Source organism: Dermacentor variabilis, chromosome 5, assembly GCF_050947875.1.
Source record: "Dermacentor variabilis isolate Ectoservices chromosome 5, ASM5094787v1, whole genome shotgun sequence".
In the NCBI taxonomy this organism is placed as follows: Eukaryota; Metazoa; Arthropoda; class Arachnida; order Ixodida; family Ixodidae; genus Dermacentor; species Dermacentor variabilis.
Genome location: NC_134572.1, coordinates 129,158,641 through 129,175,537, shown reverse-complemented (window position 1 = coordinate 129,175,537; position 16,897 = coordinate 129,158,641).

Sequence of the window (16,897 nt, the reverse complement as noted above, 5' to 3'; positions counted from 1 at the left end):
TACCGATGAGATTGTGCGCCATGTGAATGTTGCGCATGTCAAGGCACCGACCACAGCCCGAACATTCATCTCGGAATATTCAAGAAACTGAATACAGCTATCTGATTTTTGAATCAAATTATTCAAGCGCTAGCTATTCAGTTCGCAATAGAATATTTGAGTATTTGCGCACCCGTAGAAAAAACATTTTAGGAATGGGCATTCATGCGCCAAGACGACACTGCTTTGCGCTAAGCAATGATGGCTGTAACTTTTGTGTTTCTGTTATCATGTCATAAGAAGTAAGGATCATAACGTTTGCTAATTGTTGAATGAGTGCCCTGCATGGTCCAGGTAAGCTGAGAATTTATCTGTGTGCAGTGACTATAGAATGTGTGAATATAAATGACACTAAATCAATTTTAAAATAAACAATGTTTAAAAACAAGCAATGGCAAGAAAGCCACAATAAGTGACAGTTTTTACAGGCATTTTGGCAAGAGATGTTGCATGAGGAATGTCCCATCGCAATCAAGCATCGTGCTACGTGTTGGGTGTAGCTAAAGTTGAAGCATTATGAAGCATGATTTTTTTTTTTAGAGGTAATAGCTTTGTGCAAGTCCGGAGGCTGCGTCATGTAAGGATTCCTTCCTGTTCTTTTTTCTTTTTTTTACCTGGCATGACACCACATCATTGCTCGGCAGCTTGCTTCCTTATATCGAAATTTCGTTATTGAAATTCGACCTTTTATGCAAATAACTACAGTGGCCGAATATTCTTTTTTTTTTTTTTTTTGCACGGAAAGGGGCCGGATAATTCTCCGAATTATCGGGCAATAAAAAAAAGCAAATTTGACTGAGACAACAATTCTTTTTGATGAATTTTGGAGTCTGGGACGAATGATGCGGTTTCATGTCAGGTCGACGGTATCTTCACATAGGCGGTACAAATTAAGCGAAGCCAGCGACGCTTTCGCGTGCGCTCCGTCCCCACGGGTGATAGCGTCGCCCGCACTGGGACAACGCTGTCGTAAAAGTGCCGGCACCGGGGTGCGAATGCTTCGTCTGCCTCTCGCTGCAGCGGGTCACCGAAACTCGAGATTACGCAACCTTCAATACTAAACGCGGGGGAAGACAGCTTACTCGATGCCACGCCGTCTCGGCACGCCCATTCTTTGCACACGCGGCAGACTACTACTAAAGCAGGGTGCGCATATGCGTTCAGCCGTGCTTGCTACATCCATGCAGAGCCACGGCCGAGAAATCGCTACGCGCGCCAACTTACTCCCCCTTACCCGCCCCTCGCGCGCGCGCGAGCTTCCCTTCCCCTTTTTCCCTTTGCTTCTGCGGGGAGGCGGCATTCGTGCGTGAAGCCACCACCATCGTTCTTTCTCATGCTCGCACACTTTCACTCGCACCTAAAGCACAAAATCCGCGGGGCGCGATAGGATCTTGTGACTCTTGGACTTAACCACCTGAACCACCACTCGGGCTTGATGAAATAATATAGTCCGCGAGTAGCATACGCTGTTGTGCACATCTCAGCCAAGTTCTGCTGTCGTACGCGTTCCGTGGAGCTCGCAAGCGGAGTGCGAAGCCGCCTTTCTCAAACGCTCTCCTTTCAAAAACCCCATGATCCTCGCTGTCTTCTGTATGCTTTATTTCGTCATAAAGCACACTCCAATACGCGGCTGCTGTTGGTCGCTGCGCTCGGCTACACCGCGGCCGCCGCGAGGTGCCGCCACGAGTCCAGTGTCTAATGGCTCATTCACACCGGCGACTTGAGGAGGTCGCGCGACCATTTGCGACGCACGACCAAAAAGCGACCGAAGGCGACAGATGTTCACACCGGTAAGCCCAGCTGAGCGCGACCCCCAAGTCGCAATCCCGGAGATTATCGTTCTCAGCGAGAACTCTCGGAATCTACGCGAAATTTGCCGCGACGCGGGAGCAGGCCGGATGCAGACACATGAAAGATCACTTCCGGTGCGCCGCTGATTGATTTATAAATTTTGCGACCACGGTCGCGCGATTGAAAAATTGAGCAGTGAGCGACTGGCCCAAGATGGTCGCTTTTTGAGAAAAGCGACCATTTGCGACCATTTGCTACTGGTCGCTTTGAGACCAACTTGGTCGCGCGCCCACTGTCAGTCGTCGGTGTGAATGAGCCTTTAGGCTTAAAAAGGGGGAGGAAAACACATGTTACGATTCACCAGACCGCAACACGACCTTGATACTAAGAAGCATGCATGCCTTTGACCACTCGAGCGTACGCTCGTGACGCTGATTGACCGCCGGCTTGACGAGTAACCGTTAGGCACGCAAGGACTACCACCATATACACGAGAACGGCTTGCCGAGTAACCGTTTGGCATGCAAATACTACCCCCTATATACATCAGCACAATGCGTCAGTTCTCAGCAGAACGGGACGCACTATGTGAACGCGGCAAGAACATCAGCACTCCGCTTCGCTAGTAAACACAACACCTAAATTATGAAACATTTCGAACATATCTTGTGGTCAGCCCTTGCTCAAGAACCAACTAAAAATGAAATGCTGCATGACGACACGCTCGGAATAAACTTTTCGTGAATAGACAAGTGCAAAAACGAGAGAACCGCCAGCGGATACGCCGCGAACGGGCTGGACGATGCATAGGTGCGCACTGCCCCATGGTGGGGCCTGAAGGAATCGACAAACTTACAACATTTGGCAGGGGCACGTGCCGATTGGCCTGGCCGGAGAGAAACACGCGCAGGGGTGATCTCGGAGGCCACGTGTATACGACCGCAGCTTCATGTCAGCTATGGAATCCTGAGGAATCCGGCGTCTACAGCGAATGGTATTCTCCTGCCGCCGAAAATCGCGTAGTCCACACTGCTTGCGGACCGCGCCGCCGAAAAGACATACAGCGCCATCTGCCCCATAAAGTGCTAACCTCCAATCAAGCGCGGGATATCCCGGATGTTCGCGCGGCTCTAAATTGCGCAGTTGTCCCCGCTCGCGTCGAGTTCGTGTGTTTATGTTGCGCGTCTCCACCATTACTTGGAAAGACAATGATGAACCCCGAGCAAGAAGAGGCAGTACTGCTCGGCCTGTTGGCAAGCACCTTTCTGGCGATGCATGACGCGTAGAAGAATTCGCCGAAGCTCGCGACCGATCTTGTGCCACAAGTCGTCCTTCAGCACGTTGTCTTTGTGCTTCAAGTGGCGCTTATCGTAGAGGACTGGGTGGTTGCGCACCAGTTCGATGAGCATTTCGGATGTGGATGTCGCAGCGGACTTTGATGACTGCGACGACTGCGACATGACGTGAGACTCGGCCGCCATCTTTGGAAGTTCTGTTTGGCGCTCCCCGATTGGTCAGCGCCGCGCGGCGGCGAGGCAATCCGGCGGCAGCTGCCGCAAAAATCGGTACGGGAGCGATCGGCGCGGAAGAGGCTATTCCGGCGAATCCCGCCGCCGCCGAACTGGGTTCCGCCGAACTGGACGCCGCTCCAGACGCCGAATGTCTCAGTGTCAACGGGGCATAAGGGTGCGTGCGATGACGAAATAGTGACTCTAGGAGAGACTGAGGTAAGGGCCTTCTGTTAAAGACACAGCGTTTGAGAGAAAGGCGACCTCGCGATCCGCTCGCGAGCTTCACACACCGCGTACATCAGCAAAACTTGGCCGAGATGTTCACAGCAGCGCATGCGACCCGTGGACGATGTTATTTCACCAAGCCCGAGAGGCGGTTCAGGGCTCCTTTAATAATAAAATTTTTGTTATTAATACGACAATATCCAATAAGTTCTAAAAACGGGCACTTTACGATAAAATCGTACAATATTCCATCTGTGTGTTTATATTCATGGAGGGAGGAATAAGTTCATGGCGTAATTCTATCCACACTTGCATGGACACGCATTGCGCCTTGGTATCAAGATCAGCCCAACCCTTTTTGATTACACAGGCTTCGGTATATCAATCCGCTTTATTTTGCATTGACACCAAGAACGAATTCAGGCTCGCTGGCAACTGTCTTTGCACGATGCCACAACATAAAAAAAAAAATTGGAGGACGCTTAAGCTTCGCCTTCAAGAGTGGAACGCAACAGCGTTATCGCACCCCGTTCGCACCGCCCACTCATTCGCTCGGCATGCTCTTGAGCCACACAAAGACATAGTTTTCATATGCAACACTTCTAAGTCCACAGCACAACTTTTTTCTAATTATTTGTTCTAACAAGTGCTTCTCACACTCTATATTACCGCACTGTGTTGTGCACACTACAACGTTTCTGGCTCCCCTGTTCATTTAGCGTTCACACGCACTGAGCATCTCGGTCACTCAGCACACACATACAGACACACACCACACACTATCTCGATGGGAGCACCACGCAGACGCATGACTCCTCGCCAGCAGCACGGCACACATCGCAGGGGACGCTTTCCCACCAGAGGCGCCAGGGCGCAGCGATCACGTCAGAGGCGTCCCGCATCGGACGCTGCACCTAGGAATCGCGCTGTGAGCGGAAAGAGGAGCCGCGTCACCTAAACACGAGGATTCGAGTGACGCACGCTGGAAGTTGGAAGGGGAGAGAGCGAGAAAACTTATTAAACGCAAGGGTATTGGGGGCATCCTCGCACTGGTCCCTGCACGGCCCCAATGCGCTCAAACGAGACGAAGAGGAGAAGCGGGCGAGTGGCGCGGCACCTGTCGGGGCAGCGCCGTACATTGCGAGGGGGGTCTTCTGTGTTTGCCCCAAGATGGCTCTGCGTGTGCGCCAAGCGCAGAAGAAATGTAGTGAAAACGTACTTCGCTACTCGTTTAACTACGACTTCTGTAATTTACATGCTCATAATTACCGGTATACACCGCTGTATAACTTTCTACGGCACGTTTCTAAGGCAACACCGCATTCACTAGAGGCGCTTTTGTCCCGCTTTGAGCCATCGAACTCATGGCTGAGTGGTAGCGTCTTCGTCTCACACTCTGCAGACGCGGTTCGATTCCCACCCAGCCCATCTTGCAAGTTGATTTTATTTATGAATTGCCTTCCGGGATGTTTCGCTCACGGCCAACGCCGCCGACACCGGCTTTTCTGCGACACGTGCTCTTAACGCTGTCGCGTTAATAATAGCAGGTGGTCTCCATGCTTCAAAGAGCTATTCTCAACGCAGGTCACTGCATGTCTCAACGAATGCGCATAAGGCATTATTGTTCTAAATTCTGGAACCATGCAGCAGTCGAGCGAGGCTCTATGCGGAAACATTCTGTTTGACGAGTGTTTACACATGCTTACAGGAAACCATGGCAGAATAGTAGTTTCTCCTTTCAATTTCTGTCATAGGAGCTTGTCTATTCCACGTCCGTTTCACGCTTGTCGGTAAATTCATTGATGCGCGCATTTTATTCCATATGAATATCGTACGAATTCTGGAAGACTTGCTCGGCCTACAAACAAGTACTGCCTGGGGTCATATAATGCAAGTATTTCTTCAATTACTGTTAAACTTCGATATAACGAAATTCTCGACATAACGAAGTGCTTACCTTTTCATAACCTCTTTGCCATAGAACACCATGTCATTAGAACCTCATATAACAAAGTGTGTTTGCATGAGATTTCAATAAAACTAAATTTTGCTTCCGCAGCAACGGAATGCCGGGTTCAATTAATGGAAACTTCAGCGGACGCAGATGGTTAAATGATTGAATTACAAGCGGCTGCTTGCAAACGCACCTGTCAAATCGCGGGCGGAGCAACAAGAGCGACCGCCGAAGGGCGCAAGAGAAGCCGAATCATGTTCCGTATTAAAGGGGCCTCTGAACCACTTTTTGTCGAAGTGGAGGAATACATTTGAAGTGAAAATAGGCTGTTTTAGAACCACTTTGCTGCAAAAAGTACTTCAATGCGTTCAGCAGAAGCGGAGTTATCGGCAATCAAACACGGCCTCCAGCTGTGTTCCCCTTCCTCCTCCAATGCCTTGCACTGCGAAGGCTACGGCGGAGACTTCACCGTGGCGCGCAGTTCAAATTTCCGATTTGGTGCCTATGCCGCCCTAAACGTAAGTCAAACGCGGCTGTCCTCAGAGAGCCGCAGTGCGCTTAGGGCTCATTCACACCGGCGACTGACAGTGGTCGCGCGACCAAGTTGGTCGCAAAGCGACCAGTCGCATATGGTCGCAAACGGTCGCCTTTCTTGAAAAGCGACCATTTTGGGCCAGTCGCTTTCTGCGCGATTTTTCAGTCGCGCGACCGTGGTCGCAAAACTGATAAACCAATCAGCGGCGCACCGGAAGTGATCTTTCGTGTGTCTACATCCGGCCTCCTCCGGCGTCGTGTTCAAATTCCGCGTAGATTCCGAGAGTTCTCGCTGAGAACGATAATCTCCGGGATTGCGACTTGCGGGTCGCGCTCAGCCGGGCTTGCCGGTGGGAACATCAGTCGCCTTCGGTCGCTTTTTGATTGCGAGTCGCAAATGGTCGCGCGACCTCCTCAAGTCGCCGGTGTGAATGTGCCCTAGCCTAAGATGCGTGCTGCTGGCCGAGCGCTGCCGATGACATAAAGAACGCCCTGCCGCTTCGTCGTCGCCAGTCACGACGCAGCCGACCTTGTTCCCCGAACGCGTGTTTGAGAGCAGCACAATACCACCGCGCAAACGCTCCGCCACGTGGCTTTTTTCATATTTCGCGGGACGTATCGTAACGGACGTATCGTAACGTAACGTAAGACGTATCGTGAAGGAAACAAGTCGATCGGTGATTTCTGAAGGTGCTCTACAAATCTGCGTATCATACTTGGGATCCTCAGACAATAATTAACAAATTGGGTAAATAAACTTAATTAGTGAGTTATGGGGAAAACAAAAAATAATGACTGAGTTACTATAGGCTGTTGCGAATAGTATGCGTTAGGTTCAATTCGCTTCCGACACTCCTTTCATTTTTAAATTCTTGGCTCAAGTTGTGTGGGACACCTTGTACATATAGCCCACGCAATCTGCGAATATAACCAATATAACCCCTTCTACTTTAATGTGTCCTTTTTTTCAGCGTGTGCGAGTATCTGACACATTTCCCCCATGACGGCTCGTAAAAGGCACAATATTGTCTCGCGTCCATACAATTCGTAAAATGATATCATGCCTGTTGAAAACTGTAGAAAAAGAAAAAGTCGAGAACGCGTGAGGCGAAGACTCTCTATCTTCAACAATGTCCAACGGAGGGGAAGGGGCAAATGCTTTTACATCTCCTATAACATGCAGCTTTCTCACGTAAACAGATTTTTTTTTTGTATTCTGCATGCACTCATTCTCCCCAAAATGTTATACAAAAAATATGCGGAGAGACACAATGCTTAAAATGGGAACCAACTCGCCTGACCTAGTATGATATGCGACGAACGTAAATTCGGCGATGACTTGCACGCTAATGCGACGTTCTGGGAGTGGTGAAGGAAGCAATGTGGAGCAGAACTGTATTTACGGAATCGTATGAAAACGAGCTATGCAGCTTCAACTCTCAGTAAACCGAAAATATTTTAGTTATTTATTTCTTTATTTTACCCTCAGGGCCAATTGACATTACAGAAGGGAGTCGTTTGTTAAACAAAAAATAGTTGAGCAAAAAGCAGTCGGTACAGTTAATTCATACAAGTGAAGCTCGTAATAATACAATGTACACATAAATAATTGAACGAAATTAATTGAATGAAAAGGGAAAAAAAAGGCAGTCAGTACAGTTCGTACAAATAAAGCTCGCAATATTACAATGTTAGCTAATGCATCATGGAACATGTGATTATCGTTAATAGTAACAATGTCAAGGGGAAGTTCGTTCCTTTCCTTTGACTTACGAGGCAAACATGAGTTCAAGAAGGTCTTTGTCTTGCATAATGGAATTCCTACTTTGTGATGATGATCGATGCGGCGGCATATGTACTGCGGGCGAAGGAGTATTTGGGTCATGTAGGAAAGAATGATGATATGACTTGTGAAACAGTGTTAAACGAGAAACTTTTCTGCGAGATGCTAAAGAAGGAAGTGCTACAAAAGCTTTCATGGCGGAGATGATCGCAGTTCTGTTTGAATTAGACAATATAAAACGAACGGCGTTATTATGGACAAGTTCAATGGAAGTTACTAGATTGTCATGGCTGGGGTCCCACACGGCTGTAGCATATTCCAGTTTAGGGCGTATTAGTGTCCTATAATGCTGTAACGTTAAGCCACATGGAACAGTAGAAAAGTTGCGACGTGAATAGTCAAGCATGCGGTTAGCATTGTTAATCATGTACTCAATATGTAGCGACCAAGTTACATTAGTCTGGATGTGAACTCCTAACAAAATTAAATTATGGGGTTTTACATGCCAAAACCACGATCTGATTATGAGGCACGCCGTAGTGGGGGACTCCGGAAATTTAGACCACCTGAGGTTCTTTACGTGCACCTAAATCTAAGTACACGGGTGTTTTCGCATTTCGCCACCATCGAAATGCGGCCGCCGTGGCCGGGATTCGATCCCGCGACCTCGTGCTTAGCAGCCCAACACCATAGCCACTAAGCAACCGCGGCGGGTATGTGAACTCCTAGGTACTTGTAATAGTTAACAGAATCCAAAGGAATGTTAGCAAGGTAATAAAGAGGTGAACTAGTGGAAGTTCTAGATACACGTATATGACTTCGCACTTTTTAATACTTATGTCCATTAGCCGATTTGCACACCAGTTAGATAACGTGAAGGTCAGATTGCAATACCTTAACGTCGTCATCGTTAGTAATTTCTCGAAAAACAAGTCATCGACAAAGAGATGAATGTTAGCTGATATAACTGATGATAGGTCATTAATATAAATGGGAAATAACATGGGGCCTAAGACAAAACCCTACGGAACGCCGGAATGAATTAGAAAGCATATTTAGCTCCAGCGAACAAGGACAGAAAGGAGACGACACCACAATGCGCTAACTTCAACAACTTGATTTTCAGGAAACACCCACCTATTCAAGCCGTGCACAGTGGCGCAACCTCATCCAAATTTAGCCATCCAAAAAAGCCGTCTCCTTATCTAACAAGTTGATCGAAGGGGCACTAACACACGTATCACTATTCCGACAGATAGCATGAGCCTCAGCAGCCTCCATGACTGCTGAGGTTTCGACTGAATCAAACGCTTTCTCGTAATCAATGAAAGCTATATACAACGGTTGCTTATATTCTGCACATTTCTCTATCACTTGATTGATAGTGTGAATATGGTCAATTATTGAGTAGCCTTTACGGAATCCTGCCTGGTCCTTTGGTTGACAGAAGTCTAAGGTGTTCCTGATTCTATTTGCAATTACCTTAGTAAATACTTTGTAGGCAACGGACAGTAAGCTGATCGGTCTATAATTTTTCCTCTTTGTGCTTCGCAAGAACCCTGCAGGATCCATACACCGGCGTCCAGCCGCATACCTGACAGTGAGTTGACAGATGACCGTATTGCTTCCTTAGCACGTTTAGGTTATGTTCTCCTAACCGGTCATTAAGACACCTTCCTGTCTGCCCAATGTATTTTTTCCCACAGAACAGCGGAAGCTCATAAACAGCGTCTACGCAACCCACTGGTGCTTTACGATGATTCGTAGAGCATCGGACAGCTGGCTTACGGTACGGGTCCGTTAATAGACATATTTTCGCGAGTTTTTCTGGCGCTGAAAAAACCACTTTTGTGTCCAGCCGGCTAGCCATTTTCTCAAGACTATGTGCCGTTCTATGCAGGTAAGACACTACCGCTACCTTCCCTCTACGTTCCGTCCGTTGATTTGCTGCGTCCCGAATCGTGCTATCGACCCTTACCTTTTTAACAGCCCCTCTACGATCGAAACTTGCATTGGCTCCGGAAACCCTGCTGCTGATAACCTTCCCGACTGATCCATAAGACTGGTGTGGATCTTATGGTGGCAACATTTATTTAATGCATTTCCAAAGCACAAGTTGGCAATGCTCCTCTTGGCGAGCTTCGAGTGGGCTGACCGATCCGGCAACAGGAGCTTATTAGCTCTAGGTTTATACTCCCAACACGTGTGCCGTTCCATGAACTCAAGCTGAATATCTAAGAAACGCAGCACGTTATCAGTCGGCTCTTCAAGCGTGAGAGTAAGTGGGCTCTAAGGCCCGCAGAAGAAACTTCGTAAAGCTTGCCTACTGTAGAACGTGCGTCTGGTTCCAAAAGGACTAGATCGTCATCAACGTACCTGACAACTTTAACCACCCTGTGCTCCGACAAGGTAAGCGACAGGTATACGTTATTGTGAGCTAGAAAAAAATGCCGCTTAGTATAGGCGCCAAACATGAACCGATGCAAACCCCCTGCTTTTGAATGAATATTTCGTCATTCCATGCTGCATACGTCGAGTGAAGGTAGCAACTAAGCCTATCTAAAAAAGCCCTGAACGGATAAATCGGCTGAATTTTGAAATCACGGCATACTCGTCTCTGCACTCTTCTACGCATGTTATTAGTTTCTTTTGATGCAAGGAGTACTACAAGTCCTTTATGTGCCCTCGCCTAGTCACATGGTACTGCAGCGTCAAGGCTCCGAGGGAGCGCAGCTGCGACGCATCTGCGCAGCGGATCACGTGGCGTGACGTCACACCTGCCACGCACGCGCTCCGGTAGCTCAAGGTCATAGCGATGCGATGAATGACCTTGGGAGACATGGCATAGTACAGCTTTTGTTCTAATATGGCGCACAGCAATGCCTCAAGCAAACACCTCTCCCTGTGTGCTCTGTGTACTAGCAGACCAACAGCAGTGGTGCACGCAAAGTAATGTTTAATTTCAATTCACCACTGTCGTGTTTGAACCGAACGTTGAAGAAATTAAACGCTCGTCATCAACATTGCCGCTAATTATCGTCAATCAAAGGAAACAGCACAGAAAGCTTAGCTTACATCGATTCCCACAGTGCGTGGGTTCTGCAGAATTTTTTTATTTTATACACTTGTTTCATGCACAGCCTGCAGCCTATTAAACTGTGCAATGAAACTCATGTTCGCAGAGTGATGACAAGATTTCTTTAAGGAAGATTCTAAACACATCAAAGCAATGGCGCGTTTCACAGTCTTTGAGTGCGCAGACGCGTAAGGTAAAAGTTCCTTACGTGCACGTGGCGAGTACATCCAGCAGGCGTGGCCTGTTGGATAGCCGCAAATCTAAAAACTGGAGTTTACCGTCCCTAGATAGCTCATGTGTGAAAGTTAAACCTTTGCCATTGTCATTGAAAAGAGTTAAAAATCAGCTACCGTCACGGAGCATTCGTGTTAGTCTGTTTTATCACAACAAGAAAATCGTCAACATATCTAAAAATTTGAACCGAGTCATTGTTTAAGGCACTCTTAAGAGCGCGGTCGACAAACGATAAAAAAATATTACAATGAGCAGGCGCCACACATGAACCAATACACACCATTTTTCTGGATAAAAAGGTCATTTTCGAACTGGATAAAAGTTGTGCTTAAATAAAATTCAAGAAGGGACATGAAACTTTCCGAAGACAACCCGGTCGCATTGCGAAAATCTACCTCGTCACTTTCTTCGATGCACGTCATCACACAGCGAAATAGATCATCATGCGTTATCGAATAGTAAAGATCTTCGACGTCAACAGAAAAAATGTCGGCTACTGTATGGTTGTCTTCCAGAAAGGAAACAACATCGAAAGAATCCTTTATGCCATAAGGATCGTCAATAGTTAAATGCTTCTACTGTTTTTGCAAAAAGCGGCTAACCAAAACCTGCCAACAGTTGTTTTCACTGACTGTTGTACGGAAAGGCACATCCGGTTTGTGCGTTTTTGCAGTAAAAAAACCTCTAGAGCAAGTACTTTACATTGTTTTACATCTTTCACAATCTTGGTGAGGCCTATATTTTCCAACAAAGAAATGGCTTTGCGTTTTACCTTTTGAGCTTTCTCATTTGCCAGAACGAAGTTCTTGTTGACAGCCTCAATGGCTTTTTTGTTGAAGACCGCAGACGGAGCTATCACAAAACCGCCCTCTTTGTCACTCAGTAACAGCCGAAGTTCATTGTCTCTAAAGAAAGATACTGTCCTTTTGACCACAGCTGTCGAAGGTGGTGCGGTCCCGGTGACGGTCCTACGAAGGCAGTCCACCCCATCGAGGAGGCACCGCTCCTGGTCCTCTAGTTCTGCTTTCCTTGCAATGCGCCTGTTCAAAGCCAGTAGCTCATGTGCAGGAATTCTTGGTTCCGTGCTATATTTCGGCCCATTCTTTAACAATGCAGCAACTTCGTCAGGAAGCCTGACATCACCGACTACCTGGAAACCAGCGGTGACAGGTTGCGTTTTTTCCTTTCTGCGCGGGAGTCTGAACCGGAGGAGTAGCAGCAGCTGTGTCCACCAGAATTCTGTAGTCTGAGTTGATAGACGTCTGTAGAAACGAAACTTCTTCTCGGCCACAATAGGCGCATCGCGCGAGTAGCAGACAGCTCTCAACCAGTCGTACAGAAGGCGTACTTGCCGCCAAATTTCAGAACGAAAAATCCGACACATTCGCCGCACGTGACCGACGGAAGGCTTGACGTTCCCGAAGAGACTCGTCACGTCTTGAGGAACCTGTCCATTCTTCATGCAGAACGTAAGCAGACTAACAACGAATGCTCCGTGACGGTAGCTGATTTTTTAACTCTGTTCAATGACAATGGCAAATGTTTAACTTTCACACATGAGCTATCTAGGGACGGTTGGCATTAAAGAGGTTCGTTGAAGACCAGCACCGACGAAGTGGCACATACCCAGTGCTCCAAGTCGACGTCGAAGAGTTTCTTAGAACAGCGGTACCAACCCGGACCCGTCTACCTACTTACACAGACCCATGTCGTTGTGAAAGAGAATTGTTGAAGAGCGGCACGTATGTACACATTGGCACATATTCAGTGATCTAAGTTGATCCTATGGTTGGCTTCGAACCCTGCTATCTCAGCACAGCAGCCCGATACGCTGCCCATTCGACCACGATACACATTCAACTGCATTCCCGCATCCCCTGGGTCACTGGGAGGTTGGCGGGAAAGCGGTTAGATACAAACTTACGTAGATATGTACAGAAAAAGATAGATGGTTAGCCCTCAGAAAGTGCTTGAAATACCCAAATAGTGCTAACGTTAAAGGGGTCTATCGGAAAAGAATTATTCAAGTGTTGTCTGAAAAAAAGTCTGTTTTCATGTTGTTTTAACGTGCATGAGCGATTGTGTGATGAGCAGCGCGGCTGCGGGCTACCACGTTCCCGAAAGAAAATTCTCTGAAATGTTCGACGAGCTTTCGCTGTCTAAGGCGAGCTTATGGTTCCGCATTTCACATCTACAATATGTGAGTGCCAAGTTCAATGCGAATCGCACTTCACGCAATAAAACGGGGAATTAAGAGCTTGCACCATATCTAGTCGCATAAGAATTACACGGGAATATTTTAAATTACGCCAATTTCGATGTGGCATCTTATACAATGAAATCTTCACGAAAACTTAAAATCTAGCCAACCCATGTGACGTAGCGTACAGATCTCTATGACGTCAGTATATGCAATGTCTAAACAATCTAATGCCGAAGTAGATTAAATGCACGTCAAGAAGACGTCCGCTATTTGATATCAGGAAATACATGTACGAAAGATGCACATTAGATGTTATGACGAGACTAGGCGAATGAATGTTGATAGGATATCGGTCGTTCGCCGTGAACAAGCACTTAAGAACCGTGTATAACTATGCTTAACAGAGATTTAGCTCGTATGACTCGGTTCGAGCCAGGTTGAATCCTAGCCGCTTTTTTGCACTACCTGCCCCGGAAATATGTAGAACTTCACGGGCGCTGGTAGGTCTCTCGTGTTTTCGAAGTTGTTTTGGCACTGGGCGGCAAGCCTGTGTCAACAAATGCACGGTAGCTGTAGCCATATGATTTTCAAACGGAGCAAATCGTGGGACCTTAGTTTACAGCTTTTGTTCTATAACAACACGTTAACATTTTTAGAGCGAAGATGTTAAGGGCTAGTTCCCCCAGGATCGTGTTCGTGTGTAGACACAAAACTTCCCATACGTGGGCCAATCCCGAAGATAGTGAAATACCGGGTCGACCCGCGGCGGTGGTCAAGAAGGCGTTAAGCAAACCCCATATGTGCGCCGATACTGAAGATAGTGCAATGCCGGGCCGACCCGCAGCGGAGGTGCAGTTAAGCGGCCCACATCCACAGCTTCGGTGGCCATTCGTCTACACAGAGTGGGAGGGCACTGAGTTTTTTTTTTCTGAGAAGTTATCTAAGCATATTTGCGCCATCACACCAGCTCCCTGCAGAGTTGGAAAAGCAACCGGATGCAATCACGATGAACATATTCAGAAGCAGCAGAAGTAAAGTCCCGGTTTCCTCTCGTGCTGGTAACAACAGCATGTGCGCAAGGAGGACGCCAGTTATGTATATTGACAGAAAGTTGTGAAGGCTTCCTGGAGTATCAAACTTACGAAGGAAAAAGCCTGGAAACACGAACCAACATATCTTTGCAGGACGGGTTCATATTTTGCCTCTCTTATAAGTGTTTTATTTCTCGATAGGGATGTGAGAAGATTATTGCAAAGATCCTTCGAAATTCTTGCGAAGGTGTACACGTGATGTCATGTGCTTCCCGTCACATTTAATAAACCAAACGAAAAGGTATTTGCCGTTTTACTTGCTCGTTTCTGTATCTGCCTGTTGGTACAGAACACAATTTAGAACGCGAAATAAAGCGTTCACTGAATGGCAATGACAAACAATTTGAAGTTGGCGCCTGCTCCCGCGTCTAAATCCCAAACAAGATGGCGCCGCCATATGGATATTGCGCGTAACCCGACGGGGTTGATTAGCGGCTATGGTGTTTCGATGCTAAGCACGTGGTCAGTGAATCAAATCCCGGCGGTGACGGTCGCATTTCGATAAGGGTGGAACGCAATAACACTGGTGTGGTGCGCATTGGGCGCACGTTAAAGAACCTCAGGTAGACCAAATTAAACCGCAGTCCTCCGCTGCAGCGTGCCTCGTGGCTTTGGCGCGTAAAACCGCAGTTAAATTTTTTTGAATGGGCTATTTCTACGAGCGCACTTTTTTTCCGTGCACACGCGCGCGAGCGAGAGGGAGAAAGAAGAAGAAAGGAAGAACGAACGCGTCATGCAGGCACGATCGCATGCTGTGAGCGTTCTCCGACATCTTGGTTTCGCAGACACACCCTTCAGTTAGCAGGCTGCGCCGCAAGTACCCGCCGTTTCGCCGTCGCCTGCTCTTATTTAAACATGTGAGTACGCTCCTTTAATTTCTATCGGACTACCCGATAACGCTTTCACATTTGAACGCAGTGTATGCACTCCTTAAATCCACGGAGGGCTTCGATCCTGACGCACGTCTGGACAATAAAGTGGGCGAACAAAAATGAAGCGGTTTAGCCTGACAGCGATAGCGAGGTTTGGTGTTACTCTCGGGCTCTTCGGACGGTGTTCTAGACCGTAACTTCCTAGCCCGTGGGGGGACTTCAGTCTCAAAGTCATTGTCTGAATATATCGCTCGCGCCTTCGTTGTCGTCTTCCACAGCTGGAATCAATGTCGTTCATCATGCCAGCGTTCCCATACTAGCTGCCCCTCCTCCTGCGAAGGCGCTGACGGCACTGGTCCACTGCCGGTGATGTCGGGCACAAATTCCTTTGTCTCAAATACCGCGAAATGGAAACACGTATCAAGCTGCGCTCAAATTTCGCATTAGGGTGTATCGTAATCGTGGGACATTTTTATAGCCGTTCTTACTTTTCCTTTTATTTCACTCTAGTTACCCAACGCTGCTTCTAGAGACGTCTAGCTTTTTTTTTGTTCCTTCGTCGAGTTAGGAAGACGCCGTATTATGTACCGATTCTTTTAATTTTTCAGTCTTTTTGCCCGTCGCCAGTGGCTGGCAGGACGCCACGCGATTATTGCCCCTATCGGGCACTCGTATAGCGAGGGCTGATAAAAAAAAATGACCAACCCTGCCGCTACCGGAAAATGGGGTACGCGAAGCTTGTCCTGCGTGCACCTGACCTTCGTCACGGTATAGTAACCCATAGGTAACGGTGCCGGATTGCTTCGGCCTCCCGCTCCCTCATCTCGGGATCTTCTCGTTGATGTCGGACAGCCTGGGCTCAGGCCGCTCTAACGGCTGGATCGGTGCGCCGACGGCGAGCCCTTTCACCGGCGAGTTCTCGCCGTCGCTCATCGAAGGCTGCCAGTTCCTCGGGGGAATGCACAACGCGTGGCCGTCCCATCCGTTTTCTGAGAATGAACGGAAAGAAGTCGGGGCATCGCGCGCGAGACCCTTTCCTGCCATTTCCCTCTCCGGCGGAACATTGGTTGCGCGCGTGGCGTGAGCGCGCGCCTATGCAGCTAGAATCCTTGCTAATGACTCACGCTCCGGCGCCGGCGCAGCTGTCAACTCATCAAACCGCCCTTTCCTGCAGCTGCTCTGCTCTGGGAGCAACTATTTTTTTTTTGCGTGACCACGACAACGCCACTTGTGAGTCAATACAAGCGTCGCTCGAAAATTAATACAATCGTACGAAAAGGATCCTTACATAAGCCGCCCCAGAGTTGAAAAACCGGACTGCCGGTTCAACTAGGCAGCTTTCGCGGAACGAAAACGAAGAAACAGAGAACCTCGGCATGTGCGCGTTCGAAATCGTACAAATGTCACGGAACGCACGGTACGACACTGCGTCGAATACGAATTTATAAGGGTTTGAAGAACAGTTGCGCTCAGTGTTAAGTATCCGAATATAGTTCAAACAAGACAACAGGCGCACGCACGCGCGCACACATGCACACGAAGCAAAATAGTATAAGCGCCGCGCGCGCGCACATGTGTGTGTGT